Source organism: Bos taurus, chromosome 26 (assembly GCF_002263795.3).
Source record: "Bos taurus isolate L1 Dominette 01449 registration number 42190680 breed Hereford chromosome 26, ARS-UCD2.0, whole genome shotgun sequence".
Classification (NCBI taxonomy): domain Eukaryota; kingdom Metazoa; phylum Chordata; class Mammalia; order Artiodactyla; family Bovidae; genus Bos; species Bos taurus.
In genome coordinates, this window is record NC_037353.1 from 11,204,922 (window position 1) to 11,225,376 (window position 20,455).

Here is a 20,455-nt window from a genome sequence, read left to right on the forward strand (position 1 = left end):
GTCACCAATGAACTTAACCAATCCTTGGCAACAGGAATCTGAGCTTCCCAGGCTGTCTGGTGAAGAGTCTGACCAGACGATCTCTAAAAACCTGAACAATTTCCAAGATCCTGTGATTATAAGTGACCAAATCCAGTCATTTAATTACTACTTCTGGGAGGGTCAGACACCATTTGCCTAGTTTGACATGAGGTTTATGGCGAGGCAGTTGATTTTAAAAGCTAGTGATCTCCAAACACCTGATGAGTGTTTCTAAATATGGAGGGTCTGAAGACTCTGCTTCTGGGTTAAGCTGACTGCAGCCACCAGAGTGCCCAACTCTCAGCAAAGAAAAGGTAAGTTAAACTAATTAGAGTCCCTCCAGAATGGAAGGATTGAACCAGTGCCCTAGTAGGTCCCAACTGACTTATTACAAAAAAAAAAAAAAAAAATTTACCAAGAGATTCAGAATGAATGCTGAGTGGTGAAAGCCAAAGGCTAACCAAATAGCCTCAGGACTTACTGGAACCCTGCTCTCAAATTTTGCTTCAAGCACTTTTCCCTGAGTCTGCACTACTGGTATCACTGATTTTGAGGACAAGAAGCAACTAAGAAATTAAGCCAATGGAAATTAAGTAAACATTATCACCTGAGGGAAGGGAAGATCCGAAATAAATAAGATACGTTAGGTACAGAATCCAGAAGGAACCTTGCGCGATCTCTCCTGCACGAGAAGTCGGCATTTGGAAATCACAGGAGGTGAGGATCAAAGCCGCTCCCTGTCCAGCCGCCTGCCCAGAACCTGCCCGAGCACCGGCCCAGCACCGCCGGGGCAGGTGGGCATGTGTCTTTCCCCAACACAACGGGCGCTCCGAGGGACCAAGCTATGGTGGCGGGCTCCCGGTGCGTCGCGGGGCAGCCAAGGGAGCGCCCTCTGCCACCTCCACCCAGCCCAGCCCTAGAGCCTGCCGCCCGGCCGCGAAGGATGCCCGGATCACCTGAGCCACCGCGTCCTGAGAGCGGACAGAGGGTGTGCCAGTGGGCTCCCGGGCCGGTACGCTGGGGATCCTGGTGCCAGAGCGATCGGCGGGAGACTGCGCCCCGGCAGCCCGGTGGGCCAGCCTCCAGCCCTCCGCAGCCCGCCCAGTTAGTGCAGATCCCCCTCTCCTCCCGGCCGCTCCTCTGGCTCACCTCGCGTGGACCGCTGCAGCCCGGGCGGTGGCGTGCGGACATGCCCCCGGGGTGCACCCACCGTGCCGCGTCCCCGCGCGGTGGCCCCTTCCCGGGCCCCAGGCGCCGTGGTCCGCGCTCCCGAGGGGCGGGGAGCGGACGGGGTGGAGGCGCCGGCGGGGCTGGGGCGGGGGCCCCACGGGCAGCGCGGGGGGCGGAGAGCGTGGCAGGGAAAATCCCCGCGCCCAGCCTCCGAAATGCACCCGGGAGTTCAACGCCCCCAGCTCCGCCGTGGACTCTGGCCGGCGGGTGAATGGGATTTATCCAGGGATCCGCTCTACCGGCCGCGGCTTGGCGAGGGGTGAGGGGCCGCCTCGCGGTTATGTAATGGACCTGCCCGCTGTGACCCGAGCCACCTCGCTCCGGACTGCCCGACCCTCCCCGGGAACGGCGGTGCCTTGCTCCTGACCTAGTAGGCAGGCAGAGGGGGCTCGGTATTCTCAAAAAGAACTTTCCCCTGCAGGGTCAAAGAGCAAGCTCTGCTTCAGGAATCCAAGGACTCCCAGAGGTGAACGCGGCAGGGATCTCTGCCCGTGCAGCCCGTCCATTTCACAGCACAGAAAACTGAGGCTCCGACGTGTTTAAAGCGCTGTTTCTTCGAGTTGGAGGACCTAGATTCAACTCTCTCGAAAAGCCATGACCGTAGGCAAGTTACTTAAATCTCAGAGCTCAGTATCTCCACCTGTAAAACGAGGATAATAGTGTCCACTTCCTGTGCTTGATGAGAGGACAAAATGAATGAGGCGCAGGAGCCCGGTATGTAACACACCCCAGTAAAAAATTACTGCTGTTGCTCGTGCTAAGGTTCGCCCCCTCCGCCAACGTCGCTGTAAAGTCGGCTGTCCCACGGGCCTAAAGAGCTGCCCCAGGGACCTTCCTGTAAAGTCCACTTTTTGTCAGGAGCGAAGTCTCTGAACTGAGGAGGTCCGATTCCAACTTCTTGGGGTCTACATGCTTGCTACTCCATAGCATCAGTGTCATCTGGGACCTTGCTAGAAATGCAGAATTGCAGGCCCAACCCCAGAGCCACTTGTAACAAGAATCCCTAGGTGATTTAGTCGGTGGTACTTCAGAGTTTCACAATGAATCCGACTTTTTGGAAAATTTGAGAAGGGGACTAGAAAGTTGTGATGCAGTGGCCACACAATACCTTAGGGTATTTTTAAAAATAGACCGCCAAAGTCCTTCCTCTTGTACATCTGGCTGTTTTGTTTCTTCCCCTCTCCGCAGTTTCCTGTTCTTTATAAATCTGGATGAGCTCTTGTCACTTGTAAAATAAAGATCTAAGTTACCTGAAAGTAAAGGCAGTGAAGATACCTTTAAGGCACACTATAGAGGGACGTCCTTGGTGATCCAGTGGTTAAGACTCCCCTTCCAATACTGGGAGAAGGAGTTCCATTCCACAGGCCCGCAAAACTAGCAAACAAAAAATGCAGCAGAATTTGCAAATAGAACTTGTAAAAGAATTCATTAGCATTGCGTATGGACTTAAAATGTTGAGGTTGCGGGGAGCCCTGAGCTTTCAACTGTGAAGCTCTTTTGGTTAAAGGCTGGAGTACTTTTTGGTTCAGAAAAATACTTTTTTTAGTTAAACATTGCTTTGGGAGGCTGAGAAGCCCCATTTTCCACTTCAATAATGTAGGGTAACCAGTTGTTTTTAAAAGTTTTGAAGAAGAGGAAGAAACCTCACAGGCTTTCCTCCATCTACATCATTTGTCATAGAGGCCCTAGAAAAGCCAAGGACAGTTCTTTTATTTATGTCATGAAGTGTTGGTTGGTTGTGTTTGCTTGTTCAGGTTTAGCTCGGCTGATCCTGTCTCTGACAGAATGATTTTCATCTTTTGAGAGGTGAGTCTTGGTGGATTATTGATGATGGTGCTGATAGAGAAGGTCACTCCCATCTGCCTCCCCCTTCAGGGTCCCCCCCACCCAGCTCCCATGCAAGGATGGTTCCAAGGGGTGGGTGGTGTGGAGGTGGAGTTGGAGAAGATGGAAAGAGGAAAGGAATCTCTTTTCCGTGAGGCCAGAGGAACTGGGAAGGAGGGGGACAGACCCCTCTCCTTGCCTTGGAATCTAATGAGGAAAGAAGGGGGAAAATGCAGCATTTCTCTTAAAGAGTGCTATCCAATAGAATTTTCTGTAATGGTGGAAATGTTCTGTGTCTGTGCAGTCCAAAATGGCTATGAAATGTGGCTTTGTTGTTTACTTGCTAAGTTTGAGACCCTATGGACTCCCCATGGACTCCACCAGGCTCCTCTGTCTGTGGGATGTCCCAGGCAAGAATATTGGAGTGAGTCGCCATTTTCTTCTCCAGGGGATCTTCCTGGACCAGGGATGGAACCTTTCATCTCCCACATTAGCAGGTGGCTTCTTTACCATTGAGCCATCAGGGAAGCCCTAAATGTAGTTATTTACATTTAAATTTTAATCAAAATTCAAGTTTTTTGTGTTTGTTTCTTGTTGCTAGTCCATTGCAGCAATCACATTTCACGCTCTATACCAATATGTAGCTAGTACCGTACTGGACAGTATATCAGACAGTTCCTTCATCACAGGAAGTTCTGTTGGACAGCAGTGCCTAGAGGCCAGGATTTTGGTGAGGAGGTGAACCCACATATTTCACCCTTTCCAAATTCTAGTCAGACTCTCATCTGTCCTCTGGCAAGTGAGGAACTGATCATTAAACCTCAGCCATTGAGTCCTTGTGAGAGTCAAGCTGGAATAACCCATAGAATGTGTTGGTTGTCATGCCCTGCACATAGTTAAGTGTGCAAAAAGTCTTAACCAGTATTAATATTTCACAGTTTTTAAGTTTTATTAGTCAAGTAACCTTTTGCTGATGTGCTGAGCTGCTCTGGTCCCTCAGTGACCATCTATAGCTGTGCTCCAGCCCCCTCCGTTAGCTTCTTCCTCCCCTTTGTGAGCTGGGCACTACCTTTGCTCTTTTGGCCTGGAGATGCAGCCTACTTGGTCAAATCCCTACCATTTGTGCCCAATAAATAACAAATGTGTGAACTAAAGTCACAGTGTACCATGGTTCAGGGGAATCAATTGTCAAATGAGATTCTCAGAAGCATGACACCTTAGGGTACATCCATTATAGAAGGAGTTGTTTGTTCCTGTTATTTGGTCAAACAAGGATGTGTGGACTCAGCAGAGAGAAACGAGAACATTGGCTCCAGATAAGTAATATCTGGGCTGTCCACGTCAAGCTGGAAGCTACCAGGAGGTTGGAGGTGGAGGCGGATGGAAACATGAAGCTTTTACCTAAATAGAATTTGAAAGTTCATTTCCATGGCTAATAAGGAATCCAAGGATAAACTGTAAACAGCATAAAAAAAGATGCAAGTATTTTATGCCGTCAGGTATGCGAATGAGGGCAGTGCACAGAATGGGAAATCGTGAAATTCTCCGCAGAACACCAGGAAACAGCTTTCTGAATATCCGGCTTCTCAAATTCTTTCTCTTTGACTTCTTTAATAAGATCACATGCTGTGGGCACCTTTCAGATTCCACTTTGTGTATTGTCTTCCCTGGTTCCTGTTCCATCACATCACTTCTTCTGAAAGTTTTAGAATTCAGCATCTATTTCTCTGCTTTTCTTTCTTCACCCAAATCCTTACTCCTGCCTTGTCATGACAGTGACTGAACACCTGCCTGTCAGAGGCTGTGCATTCCCAGTTCTGACCTCTCTCTGAGCCCCCAGGCCTCCAGTGGATATCGTCACTTAAATCTTCCCCACCCCATCACTTCAAATGTTAATTTATCAAGAACTTGCTAGCTGGGTGACCTTGGGTAAGCTGAATAACAAAACTTCCGTTTCTTCATTTATGAAACAGCAAAATAGCACCTTCCTTCTAGGGCTATCTCGAAGGTTAAATCAGACATATATAAAAAAATAAAAAGAAAAAAAAGAGACGTATGTGTGAGTACCTAGCACAGTAGCTAACGTATTGCTGTTTTTGTTGTTTTAGACCCACAATCATGTACGACTCTTTGTGACTCCAGGGACCTTAGCCCACCAGGCTTCTCTGTCCATGGGACTTCCCAGCCAAGAATACTGGAATGGGTTGCCATTTCCTTTCTCAAGGGGTCTTCCTGTGTTGGCAGGCAGTTTTTTACCACTGAGCCACCTAGGAAGCCAGCTAGTGCATAGTAAGTACTTAATCCATGTTAGCAGAATGATTCTCAGTAGCCAAGATAGGGAAACAAACTTTGTGTCTGTTGATGGATTAATGGATAAAGAAAATGTGATATATATGTATATTATTCTCATAATAAAGAAGATCCTGCCACTTGCAACTGTATGGTTGAACCTGGAAGACAATTTGCTGTATGAGTAAGCCAGACACAGAAAGACAAATACTGTATAATCTCACTTACATGTGGAGGCTAAAAAATTTAAGTTCATATAAGCAGAGAATAGAACAGTGGTTGCCAAGGCCTGGGTGCCATGGGAAGTGGGGAGATATTGACCAAATGGTATGAAGTTTTAGTTATAAGATGAGTGAATTCTGGGGATCTAATGTACAGCGTGGTGATTATAGTTAACAGTACTGTATTTTACAGTGAAATTTGCAAAGTGAGTAGATTGTAAATGTTTTTACCACACACAAAAAGGTAATTGTGTTATATGTTAGTGATTTAGTTAGCTTGATTGTGGTAATCATTTCACAATGCATACATATATCAAATCATGCTGTACACTTTAAATATGTTTAATTTTTACTTGTCAATTATACCTCAATAAGTTGAGGGGGGGAATTAAAAATAAATGCTAGCTGAAAATACACCAAATACAAACACTCCTCCTCCCTTGACCGCATAGAGTGTAAACTGGTTGATGGCAGGAGACTTCCCTGTCTCATTAACTATTGCCCCAACGCTGACAGAGCAGGAACTTCAATAAATCTTTTGGAATGAGTAAATGTTAGTTACGCCTCACCTTTGCGGTCACCTCTGTGATTCTTCCTCTTCTAGATTCATTCAATTAGTACTTATAACATTTACCCTGAACTAAGTCACCAACCAAGGGCAGGACCATGACAGCCCCACATCTAACTCAGTGCTGCAACTTGCTCCCTGCCTCAGGGCTGATGTGCGGCTTGAGAGTTCCCTGACCCAGCTCGGTTGTCTTCTGAGGACACCTGAGATAAGAAAATTTACATGGAGATTGGAAACGAGAGAGAGTAGCTGCTGGTTTTTTCACTCGACTAGATGTGAGGTATGACCCAAAACACTGGTGAGAAATTCCCTGCGGTCTGACCACAGACCTTGTGACCTACCCTTTCTTGACCCATAGGATCAGCACACAGGGCCTACTGATGTCAATAACATTGAGCTTCATTTTCCAGTTAATTTCTTCAAAATCTTTCAAATTATTGCTCAAACTTTTATGTCATTTTCCCCCTGAAATGTACATTTTGAGTTTAGCACTTTGTATCTCTAAGTCAAACTTATATAAAATTATGTAATTTTCATAATGTTAAGAGATGTCATATACCTCCTTTCCTTATCTGAACAGTTGTTGGGAGAGTTGTGAGGAATTTATTGATATTTATTGAGTTCCTTTAATGTCCCCAACTCTGGGTATAGATTTCCTTCCATCCTCACAGGACTTATTTTCCTATTGAGGGACAGAGCTCAGAGTGGTTAAATAAATTGCTCAATATTATGCAACTAGAAAACTGTGCTGCCATATGAAGCCAGGTCTGTTTACTCTGGGGTAGACTGATTGCAAAAACAGCTGGTATTCTCCATTCCTGTTTCCATATCCTTCGCAATGTGAGTTAGCACCAACCATCAAGAAGTGGGGCCTTGTTTCCCCAACCCCTTGAATCAGGGCTGGTCCAGTGACTATTTTAACCAGTGGGAAGGAAGAGTGGTGGGCCAATACTGAGTCTAGACCTTAGGGGCCATGCCCCCGCTGGCTCAGTCTCTCAGTACCCTTCATTGCCGCAAGAATGAGCCTGAGCTAACCTGTTGGAAGATGAGCAAACACATGGGAACAAGCTCAGTCAGTTCAGTCACCCCAGCCAAGTCCCCAGACACCAGGAGAGCCAAGCCAAGGTTAGCAAAGCTGGCTGCTAGCCCCACAGCAGGCTCTGGGTGTACCAGTGAGCCCATCTAGACCAGCTCAGATCAGTAGAACTGCCCAGCCAACCTACACAGGCTCACACATAAAGGTTTCCTATTGTAGCTACTGTGGGTTTGTGGTGGTTTGTCACGCAGCATTATTTAACCAAGAGATAAGTAAGATAAATTCACAACATCTGCAGATCTTGTTTTTACCTTGTAATAGTATAAGAGAAAAGTTTTTGCAAACATGTCTATCAGAAGTCTTTCTTCCCCAGGGTTTATCATGCTATTATGCTCTTTTCAATGACTCGAGGGGAAAAAAAACTCTGTTGTGAGCAATATATTAGAAAAAGGAAAGTATTTGTGTTTAATGGGCCAATTTAATGAGCGACCGAATTGCAAACTGAACTACAGTGTGTGTCTCTTCATTTCTATCATCAGACAAATCCAGCATAAACAAATGAACCAGTTTTTTGAGTGTCTAGGCTGTGCGTGGCACAATAGTATTTTAAGACAGGGTTCCTGTCATCAAGGAATTACAATCTAGTTGAAGTAGAAATGCAAATGAGAGAAGCTGAATAACAATAAAAGATTTCAAAAACACCATCACCACAACCTACCACTTCAGAAGGATAAGGTGCATGATCATTTTGGTAAAGGAAGTCAGTGTTTGCTCTAACTCAGTTGTTGCTGTTCAGTTGCTAGGTTGTGTCTGACTCTGCTAGAATTCAGAGGAGAACCTAAACGCTTGGGACAGAAACTAGATAAATGCTGACTTTACAGGTGGTTCTGGAACTCCTTGGAGCAAGTCAGCAAGCAGATAGGAAGGCCCTCGTGGTAGTGTGAAACTGCAGGTAATAATATTAGCAGTGAGAAAGTGCAAGGTGTGTTTGGCGGTGAGTAAATAAGTCTTTTTGATGAGAACAGGGAAAATCAATAGGACAAAGTGACTGATTAGATAGGGAGTGAAAGAGACAGAACAAGCACATGTGTCTCCAGCTGGGAGGACAGTGATCATTAACAGAGAGAGGGGTTAAGAGGTAGCAGTTGGTGAACAATTCAGTATACACGTGGAGCTTGGGGTGGGTGTGAAATACCCATCAGGCTGCTGGAAATGTAGGGCAGGGGCCAGGAGAAAAGGTCAAAGTTAGAGATAAGGCTTGAAAATCTTCAGTTCGAGAGAGCTGAGATGAAACCATAGCGGAAGGACAAGGCCTGGACCTTGGGGAATGCCCACAATGTCTAGTGGGGAGATAAGGGAGATGCGTAGCTGACAGCTAAGCAGGATGGAGCGAGTGCTACATGAGTCACAGGAGAGTGATAACCATTCAGGGCTACGAGAGGTGTACAGGAGCAGAACAGAAACTTTCTCTTTCAGGAGAAGAGTGAGTGAGAATAAGCAGGGCCTGCTCCCAGAGGGCTTCTGGAAGTCCTTTGAAGAGGCACATGGTTCCAGCTAGACAGCTCACCTGCTAACATCAGAAACACAGTGAAGACCGATTAGACTTTAATTGCCCCAAAAAAAAAAAAAAAAAAAATCAGCCAGCTTTGTTTGGGGCTGATTTACCCTTTTTGACTCACTCTGTTGATCTTCTTAATGGATTAATTAGCAAGTTCCTGCTTCACCTTTATTCATTTTGATAAATTCAGAAAGTGCAAAGTGAACAAACTATTTGATGAGGATAAAGCCAACCCAAATAGATAAGGCATCAAAGTAAACAAAGAGTGGACACACCCCCTTTTAGTTTCTATGCTAAAATTTCTTTTACTGCTTACTGCTAAGTCACTTCAGTCGTGATCGACTCTGTGCGACCCCATAGACGACAGCCCAACCAGGCTTCCCCGTCCCTGGGATTCTCCAGGCAAGAACACTGGAGTGGGTTGCCACTTCCTCCTCCAATGCATAAAAGTGAAAAGTGAAAGTGAAGTCGCTCAGTCGTGTCCGACTCCTAGCGACCCCATGGACCGCAAGCCCACCAGGCTCCTCCGTCCATGGGATTTTCCAGGCAAGAGTAGTGGAGTGGGGTGCCAATTGCCTTCTCCAAAATTTGTGTTACATAAATTAACATGTACTAACTGGGTGCTGCTGTTTCTGGTTTTTCATCGAGACACATTTATACATCCCTATGAATTAGTCTCATGATTATAGATGATGCCATGATAGCATCATTAAGTGAAGAAAATACAATTCATTCCAACCACTGGAAGAAACACTCAAAGAGTTTCTAGCAATATAAATAATAGCCATTGGTTATATTTTATTTCAGTAGAATGTGAAGAATAGAAAAGCACAAAGTGAAAAAAAGGCCACATTGGCTTTTATACGTTTGTTGAAAGAAGCCAAAATCTGCCAGTAAACTGCTTTCCAGTTGCTTAGAGTGTTTTCAACCAATGTGAAGGCTAGTTGAAGGCAGTGTACTTGTAAGCAGACTCATCCTCGTTAACCTGGTGTATACCTGCTCCAAGTGCTATGCTCCAGAAAAACTGCATGAAGGAACGGGTACATTCATAATCTTTCCAAATGGTCCAGAGTCCTAAATCTGAGAATCATGACCCAGGTATTCTAGGGAGACCCAAGGATGGTTGGAAAGAGGGAAGGCACCCCAGTGGACCGGACCTTCTTTCCCTTTTCTGCCTCTTTGAGTAAAATAGTTCTCCTTTATGGTTTTATTGTATTGGGCTTCCAATTCATTCCATTCATCAAGCCAGAAATCTAAGTTTTCTTTTAGAAGTCTTAAGTAATCTTACCTCCCACATCAATCCATCTGTTGCTGCTGCTGCTAAGTCGCTTCAGTCGTGTCCAACTCTGTGTGACCCCATAGACGGCAGCCCACCAGGCTCCCCCATCCCTGGGATTCTCCAGGCAAGAACACTGGAGTGGGTTGCCATTTCCTTCTCCAATGCATGAAAGTAAAAAGTGAAAGTGAAGTCGCTCAGTCGTGTCCGACTCTTCGAGACCCCATGGACTGCAGCCTACCAGGCTTCTCCATCCATGGGATTTTCCAGGCAAGAGTACTGGAGTGGGGTGCCATTGCCTTCTCTGAATCTGTCTGTAAGTCCTGTCAATTATCTCATCAAAATATAGCTCAGAATCTGCCTCCCTTTTCTCCATTTGCACTGCTGACACCCTAATCCAGTCTGCCGTCTTCTCTTGCTAACTCCTGCTATAGCATCCTAACCCATCTACTTGTTTCGGCCCTAAGCCTCTGCCAATCAGTCCATTCTCATGAGAACACTAAGAAACTTTTTCTCAAACTTAAATTAGGACTTCCCCGGTGGTCCAGTGGGTTTAGAATCCGCCGGCCAACGTAGAGGCCAAGGGTTCCATCCCTGGTCTGGGAAGATCCCTGCTGCTGCAGGGCAGCTAAGCCAGTGTATCACAGCCACTGAGTCCATGTGCTGCAACTTCTGAAGCCCACGTGCCTAGAGCCCACACTGGGCAACAAGAGAAGCCACCACAGTGAGCAGCTGGCCCACTGCAACTAGACAGCAACCCCCACTTGCCACAACCTGAGAAAGCCGGCACACAGCAGTGAAGATCCAGCACAGCTCAGATTAAAAATAAAAAAAAAAAACTTAAATTAGATCGCATTGCCTCACAGCTTAAAACTTTCCTCTGGTTCCCAAAGTACCAATCTGGGCTCCTCTGACCATGGTCCATAAGTGTGCCATGCCCCTGCCTGTCTCTGCATCCTCTTGTGCCATATTCCCCATGTCTATTATTATTATTATTATTTTTCACATCAAGCCAAGGAAGCAGAGGCTTTTGCTTTTGTCTTTTCCTCTTGCCTGGAAAGCTCTTTATCATTTTTTGCAAAGACCTCAGCTTCAGTATCCCCTCCCCAGAGGCCTTATCAGACCATTCTAACTTAAACTCAATCTCCCTCCCCCATTATTTTCCTTCTTCGCACTTTTTCCTCCTTCATAATTTTTTTTGCAACTTTTTGTTGCTGTTTGCTTTCGTTTTGTTTGACCCTGAACTAAAAGCTCAATGAGAATAGGAACTATGCCCGTTGTGTTCACCACTGTGCCTGTAAACCTAGCCTGGTGCTTGGCGTATATTAGGAACTCAGTTATTGGATGAATTAAATGGTTAAAAGGAGTCAAAGCTTTCAAGGTGTGGAGTCCCTGAGACAGACAAATTAGGCATTTTGGATGGGGTGACAGTGTTCATAAACTTCATTCCAGAGTTGCATTGATGACTGGTGGTCTGAAATTCTCAAGCCCATGCTCTTCCAGCCTGGTAGAGCTAGACCACGTTGTCGTTGGGAAAGTTTTTTAAAGCTAAGAGGTTGCTTTGCCCTGTTGAAGAGAGATGTATTCTTGTTTATCTGTGTGTATGAATGTATCAAAGTAAGAAATAAGAGTTGCAGTACTTTGAGGGAGAATGCCAATTGATTATACAACATGCATTATTAATACTTGTTATGGTTATATTAAAACTCATACAAAGCCCATGTAATCTCATTTCCAGAGTTTAGGCTTCTGGCCAAGAACATTATGACAGTCTAGTTTGGCGTTAGCATCATCTGGAGAGGGTCTGAGGCAGGGTTATTGAATTAGATTTGGCTGCTTGCTAGCAGCACATTGCATTTCCCATCCCTGATGGAGGCGGACGTGGGAGACGAGGGGCCGGTGTCATGCTGGGAGGGTGGGAGTGGGTGAGATGATGAGAACTACCTCTCAGCTCCCTTCCAACTGCTTCTGATTCTTCCATTCCAGCTGAGCCAAGTCAGCCTAGCTAAACAGTTATGGAGGGCCTTCTGCATGCCAGGAACTGAGCTGGAATCATGACCATGGACAATGTAGACACCTGCTCTGCCTTCACAGAATCTGGAGATGGTCAACGGGAGGTGAGCACGACTTGGCAAAATCAGATGGTGACATCAGTCAGTACTCGGCTCTCCTCTTGGAATGTCAGTTTGGCACAAGAATTAGCCATGTCGTGAACAATAAAAAAAAAAAAATAATAGCACTTTCTTGAGTGGTGTAAAATATTTTAATCCCCAGTTCCATGAAATGACCATTGGACGCATTTGAAATGGCCCCGGAATTTGAAGTCTCAGCTGCCTTCTCTTGAATGTTCCTCCATCCCCTCATTTGTTGGAGCGCTTTCACCATAGCTACATGTTTATTGTATTTACTGGGTGATACTGAGCCATTTTTTTCTTAATTTAATAGTAAAATCCGTATGCACTTCTCTTATTAGATTTGTGAAATAATAGAATGTCTGACTTGCCCAGAATTTCATGATATGCAATCCTGCAGCTGTTTTCCAGTATCCTGTTGTGTTTACAGCTACTTACTCATATTTGATGGAAACGCCATGTGCCAATTTGTAACCCATGGCAGCCAGAGTAGTGCACCTTTTATTTTCTCATTAGCCCCTCTGCATCATCATCACTTTCCATATCAGGTAGTATGTTTATTGTTAGTATAAATCATACTCTTCTGAATTGTCTCAGCACCAACATCGCCAAGTAGCTGGCTCTTTTCACACCTACCTTTTTTAAGCAAAATATTGACTTATTTATTTGGCTGCACCAGGTATCTGTGGCAGCTTGCAAACTCCTAGCTTCAGCATGTGGGATCTAGTCCCCAGACCGGGATCGAACCCGGGCCCCCTTCCCTGGGAGCACAGAGTCTTAGTCACTGACCCCCAGGGAAGTCCGGCACCTACCTTTTATTTAAAGGTGACAGTAGTTGTCTGACTAGTTGCCAGATGTTTCCTCCACCTTTTTCAGCTATTTTATGACTTAGAGGAAAAAAATAATTATGGATTATGTGATGATGTTGGGCAAGTCATTAAATTCTCTGGGCCTGCTATTTCTTCTGTAAAACTGAAGGATTTAATTACGTTAGAGGTTAAATTACTGGACAGTAGGCAAATTTAGCTCTCAGATGGCTTAAAATGGCCTTCACAACATATAGATTAATTCATTGACAGCTGTCTAAAATTGAGAGATTTCCTATAAAACTCCAGATTTCTAGCTTCTGTTTGAAAGATCAACATCTGAATTCCCTTGAAATGTCTGGCTTCAGAGGCTCCCTGCCTCTATCTCAAATCCTCACATTCACTAATGACAAGGGAGGAAGACACTGCTAACCCTTTGCATTTCTTTTGTGAGGGCACCTGAAGATGGTTACGCCCCATGCCCTGTTCCTGCTGAAATCTAACAGGAGATTTAGAAGAACCAGGCTCAGAAAGGGAAGCTCTCCTGATGGTCTAGAAAATTCCTTGAGGAAAGAGAAACAGAGACCTTACCTATATGATAGCTTTTGACCGCTGTTCATATCGTGATCTTGCATTGCTCATTATTTATCATGTCTCTGGTTGAATGCATTTGTTTAAAAAAATATTTGGGGTGGGGGGAGGTAGGGTGGAGAAATTGCTGCCAATGCAGGAGACACAAGAGACATGGGTTTGAGCCCTGGGTTGGGAATATCCCCTGGAGTAGGAAATCGCAACTTGCTCCAGTATACTTGCCTGGAAAATCCCATTGACAGAGGAACCTGGTGGGCTACAGTCCATGGGGCTGCAAAGAGTCAGACAGGACTGAGTGCACGTGCGTGCACACACACACACACACACACACACACTCACTCACTAATTCACTAAGGGTGTAGGACAGGGGGGTTTATCTTGCCCCCTTGCCCCTTCTGGTTCTCTGAACCAACTTTCCCTAGAGCAGTTTTTTCTGTCTGCTAACTTTAGGAGAAGGTGTGTGCGTGTGTCAAGGGGAGCCGGTCTTGTTTGAGTTTTGTGAAAAAAGAACAAAATTCTGGCCTGAACTGCTGAGGAGAGAGTGGTCTTTAAGTTGGACACCTGTTCTTCACCCAATTGCAGTCCCCACCTGGCCCATTTTATTTATTTATCCGTCTGGTCCCTTTAGTCATCTGAGTTCCCACTAGGAAATCTCTAAATCCTCCTGCATCTTAATAAATCTAAACATTTTAAGATATTCTTTCAAAGGAGTCTAACCTCTGCAGGCAGGTATATCCTCCCTCCCTCTCCTGACAAGAGTATTACCAGTCTAAATACAAAGGTACAGTCCTTGTCTGGGTTCCAGCAAATCCCCAGAAAAATCCCTAGCACATAGAGGTATTCAGTAAATACTTGTGGAATGAAGTATTCAGGATTAGCGATTAACTTTGGAAAGGATCTATGATGATTAACAGAGCAAATTAGTGTTTAAGAGGACCCGGACAACCACCTTAACTGCAATATCATTGTATTTTATGTTACCCATTAGAGCCAGCTTAACATGCTTTGGTTTAAATATTTTATTGTTGTGCAGTCTCTCAGTCGTATCTGACTCTCTGTGACCCCATGGACTGCAGCAAGCCAGGCTTCCCTGTCCTTTATTATCACTCCCTATTAACATGTCCTGGGTACAAATACAGTCAGGCTTCTAGGTTTCAATTTTATTTCTACAGAAGGATAGGTATATATTCCAGGCAGTAATGAAGAAAAACAATAAGCCTGAGTCTTAAAGAAATAATGAGTTTGCTTCTTTTACTAAGATAGTCTTTAAAAAAAAAAGCTCTGAAAATGAGGTTTCTTAATGGCGCCAGGGCAGGGATAGGTGGCTGAACACTGCCCCCTTGTGGTTAGTATTAAAACTTAACAACCTAAGTGCCTTCACTTAGGCGGCTGAAACTCCAATATTTCAGCCACCTGATGCAAAGAACTGACTCACTGGAAAAGACCCTGATGCTGGGAAAGATGGAAGGCACGAGGAGAAGGGGATGACAGAGGACAAGATAGTTGGATGGCATCACCGACTTGATGGACGTGAGTTTGAACAAGCTCCAGGAATTGGTGATGGACAGGGAAGCCTGGCATGCTGAAGTTCATGGGGTCGCAAAGAGTCGGATATGATTGAGCGACTGAACTGAACTGAAGTGCCTACACAGATACAGAGAACAGACTAGTAGGGGTTCCCAGAAAGAAGAGGGAGTGCGGAGGAACAAGTTAGGGGTAGAAGATTAAGAAATATGAACTACTATGTATGAAATAAATAAGCAACAAGGATAAATTGTACAGCACAGGGAAACATAGCCACTATTTTGTAATTATTTTAAGTGGATATAATCTATAAAAATATTGAATCACTATGTTGTACACCTAAAACTAATATACTACTGCAGACCAGCTATCAGATCAGATCAGATCAGATCAGTCGCTCAGTCGTGTCCTACTCTTTGCGACCTCATGAATCGCAGCACGCCAGGCCTCCCTGTCCATCACCAACTCCCGGAGTTCACTGAGACTCACGTCATTCGAGTCACTGATGCCATCCAGCCATCTCATCCTCTGTCGTCCCCTTCTCCTCCTGCCCCCAATCCCTCCCAGCATCAGGGTCTTTTCCAATGAGTCAACTCTTCGCATGAGGTGGCCAAAGTACTGGAGTTTCAGCTTTAGCATCATTCCTTCCAAAGAAATCCCAGGGCTGATCTCCTTCAGAATGGACTGGTTGGATCTCCTTGCAGTCCAAGGGACTCTCAAGAGTCTTCTCCAACACCACAGTTCAAAAGCATCAATTCTTGGGCACTCAGCCTTCTTCACAGTCCAACTCTCACATCCACACATGACCACAGGAAAAACCATAGCCTTGACTAGACGAACCTTTGTTGGCAAAGTAATGTCTCTGCTTTGGAATATGCTATCTAGGTTGGTCATAACTTTCCTTCCAAGGAGTAAGCGTCTTTTAATTTCATGGCTGCAGTCACCATCTGCAGTGATCAGCTATACTTCAAATTAATTAATTAATTAAAAGTTCAATCTGGAACGTTTTTAAACAAAGAACGCTTTGGTATTTGGAAAGTGAAAGTGAAGTTGCTCAGTCGTGTCCAACTCTTTGCGACCCCATGGATTGTAGCCTACCAGGCTTCTCCGTCCATGGGATTCTCCAGGCAACAGTACTGGAGTGGGTTACCATTTCCTTCTCCAGGGGATCTTCCCGACCCAAGGATTGAACCCGGGTCTCCTACATTGGAGGCAGACGCTTTAACCTTCTCAGAGAAGAGATTGAGAAACCTGCCTCATCTGACTTCAGAATAAACTATCAGTATCAACTATCAAACCAGCTGACAACACTGGATGGAGAGCAAAGATTTTAGACATTTTTAATTTTATCGTAAAACTCACCAAGTAGTGTGTATTGAACATCTGGATGGAAATCACTGGGATGAAGATGATGAATAAGATCATGGAGTTTTTTCTTTTTTGAAACAAGGACTACAACTTTATTTGGAAAGCTAGGCGTCCTAGAAGATGGCTAGTGCCCCCGCGTATCATCTTATCTGGGTCTGAACGCCAGTTTCTTTTACAGACAGAGAAGAGTAGGAGGTGAGGAAAGTGAAAGTGGCGTCGCTCGGTCGTGTCCGACTCTGCGACCCCCTCTTTGCGACCCCATGGATTGTAGGCTACCAGGCTCCTCTGTCCATGGGATTTTCCAGGCAAGGGTACTGGAGTGGGTTGCCATTTCCTTCTCCAAGATCATGGGGTTCTGAGGAAGAATTTCACAGCCCTGACTTTGGATGGTTCTCGGTAGGGTTTAACTGCTCATACTCCTTTGTAAGACCAGGAGCTTTGTGACGGCAGCAACCCTTCCTTCAAAGCCTAACTGTCCTAAACCCCAGGCCTCAAGGTCATCAAAGAGTTGATACCACTTTGCTTCTGTTACTGAGAACTAGTTCAATGTTGATCATAATACCTAACATTCTGAGAAATACATACATGTGCCATGCACGTATCTATGTGTTGCCATCCGTTCACTGATTCCATCTGCACGGTGACCCAGTGAAGTGAATATCTGTACTGTCTCATCTCACAAGTGAGTAAAGCCATGGAAAGATTACTCTGCTAATATGTACCCACGGGTACACTGGGGAAGGCTGACCACTCTGTCATGCTGTCTCTTGATGACAAAAGCTCGCCCAGGGGCCTCCAAAAGTTGTTCTGCAGGTTGTGTGTTGTGCAGGGTTGTGGCCCAAGGAACTTGGGGACAATCATCCAGCACCTTCAGCTTGCCAACTGTAGCCCTGGGGGGCTGCATCTGCCCACAGGGGTCTTTTCCTAATTAGCACAGAGGTGCTGGGAGCCAGGTACTGAGTTTAATGCTCTGTCTGTATTATCTCGTTTCATCCGTTTGTCTCCAAGCCTCTGCCTGTTCTGTTTGCAAGATCCCAGTGCTTCCTGCCCATGCAGAGAATTCTGTATTGCTGACATTTTAAGAAATTTAGGTCACATGACTCATTTGTAGACCAACCTCTGAATAGTGCCTACTTTTATTTTTATCTGTCAAAAGATGTTAACTGTCTGGGAAGCTTTAATTAAGCAACCAGGTCAACTAGGGGAGAATGGGTAATTTTGAAAGACGCTGTTAATAATTTAAAACATAAACTATTTTAAACCTATATTTTGTGCATCTTTAGTAGCAATATTTGTATCTAGTAATTTGTTCATTTTGCATCCAACCAACACTCTTTTTTCTTTGGTTGGTTGGGTTTTTCTTTGTTTTTGTTTTGATGGTCAGGCACTAAATTTGGTAGTGAGAATTCAATAAAGAATAAAATTATTGTTACCCTAAAGAAAATCCTAGTCAAATAAAGGAGAACTATAGGAAATGGAGCTTCCCTTGTGGCTCAGCTGGTAAAGGACGCGCCTGAAATGCGGGACACCTGGGTTCAATCGCTGGGTTGGGAAGATCCCCTGGAGAAGGGAAAGGCAACCCACTCCAGTATTCTGGCCTGGAGAATTCCATGGACTGTATACAGTCCATGGGGTCGCAAAGAGTCGGACACGATTGAGTGACTTTCACCCTATACACTCTCTTTAGGAAATGGAACTTATTTATTTGTCATTATATATTTAAGGGCTATTATGTGTCAACTCTCACAGCATCATCTTTCAGGATTTGGAATAGCTCAACTGGAATTCCATCACCTCCACTAGCTTTGTTCGTAGTGATGCTTTCCAAGGCCCACTTGACTTCACATTCCAGGATGTCTGGCTCTAGGTCAGTGATCACACCATCATGATTACCTGGGTCGTGAAGATCTTTTTTGTACAGTTCTTCTGTGTATTCTTGCCATCTCTTCTTAATAAACTCCAGTACTTTGGCTACCTCATGTGAAGAGTTGGCTCATTGGAAAAGACTCTGATGCTGGGAGGGATTGGGGGCAAGAGGAGAAGGGGACGACAGAGGATGAGATGGCTGGATGGCATCACTGACTCGATGGACGTGAGTCTCAGTGAACTCCGGGAGTTGGTGATGGACAGGGAGGCCTGGTGTGCTGCGATTCATGGGGTTGCAAAGAGTCGGACACGACTGAGCGACTGATCTGATCTGATCTGATGTGTCAACTGACACTAAAGGTATAAAGAAGCTCTGAATTATTACCACCAGAGAGGACAAATGCTTCTCATCCAAAATATATTTCCATCAAGTCAAAGTTACCTCTTATAACTAAGCAAATTAGGAGTATCCAGCACAAAGTTCACTTACTTCAAAGTGCTAGAATTCGTCACAGAATCTTCTCAGACCACTCTCTCCAAATAATCTCAGAAAGATACTCAAAGTGGAGTTGCTTTTTAAACCTAAAATTCATGAGAAGCCTTGAGCTTAATTACATTGACTACCTTAAAGAAAAAAACAATTGTATGCGTAATATAAACACCAATGAGTATGAATCTTTAAGTCCTCAAAATTAGTCACAATTAGCAATGTTTCCCAGATTACAGTGTACTTTCACAGACATTTTTATTTGATACTCATAAAATCCCATAAGGAAGGTTTTAACCTACTTTAATCTCTTTCTAGAGGATTAAGCAAGTCCAATGGGGTTTGCCCATGTTCCTTTAGGTAATAGAGCCAGGTGTATACTCAAACCAAGTATTGTGTAGATTTCACAATGACATTACAAAATCCCACATCATAATTTGTTATTCCTGTCTTGACAGGGTTTTTATCATTCACTGCCAGCTAGACGAACAGATTCAAGCTACAATAATTCAGTAAGAAATAGATACTTTCAAAACACATCTGAAAAGTAGTATCTCCCTCCGCAGAAGCCGCTGTTACTTGTAACAGCATATAATGGCCAGATTCACGGCCTGTTGTATGTTGTGGTGTCAAAGCATCCGTAATGGCTGATTGATGAGAAGTCAGCTGGCTTTGCAGTGAAAGTAGTTCCTGAACTGATAGGGTTGTACAGTTTAATTTCACTAATTCTGGGACAGACCAGGAAATTCCCAAGAAAGCGATGCCACCTAGTGGTAAAATCAGGCAGTTGGCCATATACCTCCAATAAACTGCAAAATAGAGTAACTTAGTCAACCGTGAAAAGGAGTGAATTCTCATACTCTGAATTCTTTCCAGAAGGCTCTCAGTTGACTTTTCCCACATCCACTCAGAGTAATCACTGTCTATGGTAGTGATAGCCTCATGGGATGTATTTCTTTAATAATAAGACAGTCAAAACGACTCCTTGATCCCCGGGCTGCAGAATGGATGTCGCGTCACAGTGTGAAACAATATTAATCTCTTTATATGTACACATCAAAGCGCTTGGATGACTGGCATCTTGTCAATGAGCAGTAATATTGTGAAAGGAGTCTTTTTTTCTGAAGAAGTAGTTTTTAACAATGGGCTTAAAATATTCAGTAAACCATGTTGTCAGCATATGTACTATCATCCAGGCTTGCTGTTCCATTTACAGAGCATAGACAGAGTAGATTTAGCATGGTTCTTAAGGGCTCCAGGATTTTGGAATGGTAAATGAACGTTGGCTTTAACTTATTGTTATCAGCTGCCTTAGCCCCTAACAAGAGAGTCACCCTCTCCTTTGAAGCTATGAAGTCAGACATTGGCTTCTCTCTAGCTGTGAAAAGCTCTAGTTGGCACCCTCTTCCAACAGAAAGCTATTTCAGCTACACTGAAAATCTGTTGCTTAGTGTAGCCACCTTCATTCCTTATCACAACTCGATCTTCTGGAGGACTTGCTGCAGCTTCTACCTCAGTGCTTGCTGTTTCGCCTTGCCACTGTTTTATGTTATAGAGATGGCTTTTCCCCCTTAAACCTCATGATCCAATCCCTGCTGACTCCAGACTTCTCTTCTGCAGCTTCCTTATCTCTCTCAGCCTTCACAGAATTAAAGAGA

At 44.6% G+C, this 20,455-nt stretch overlaps 1 protein-coding gene and 1 long non-coding RNA gene across 6 annotated transcripts in view; one reads left to right on the forward strand and one right to left on the reverse strand.

Annotated features, from left to right (window-relative positions):
- Positions 1 to 1,292, reverse strand: part of SLC16A12 (solute carrier family 16 member 12) — a 103,503-nt gene extending 102,211 nt beyond the window's left edge. For both annotated transcript variants that reach the window (XM_024985891.2, XM_010819766.4), the window contains exon 1: positions 1,171 to 1,292. The gene's annotated coding sequence lies outside the window, so the exon portion shown is untranslated. The remainder of the gene's footprint in view (positions 1 to 1,170) is intronic.
- Positions 47 to 12,262, forward strand: LOC100847358 (uncharacterized). Of its 4 annotated transcripts, XR_009492957.1 has the most exons (5): positions 445 to 738; positions 1,673 to 1,965; positions 3,006 to 3,057; positions 5,184 to 5,364; positions 12,010 to 12,262. It is a non-coding gene; the product is annotated as an uncharacterized lncRNA (long non-coding RNA). The 4 variants fall into 4 exon arrangements; XR_009492956.1 differs by lacking the exons at positions 445 to 738; positions 3,006 to 3,057 and adding an exon at positions 47 to 335; XR_815618.4 differs by lacking the exon at positions 3,006 to 3,057 and having other exon boundaries at positions 464 to 738.
- Positions 12,263 to 20,455: the final 8,193 nt, after the last annotated feature.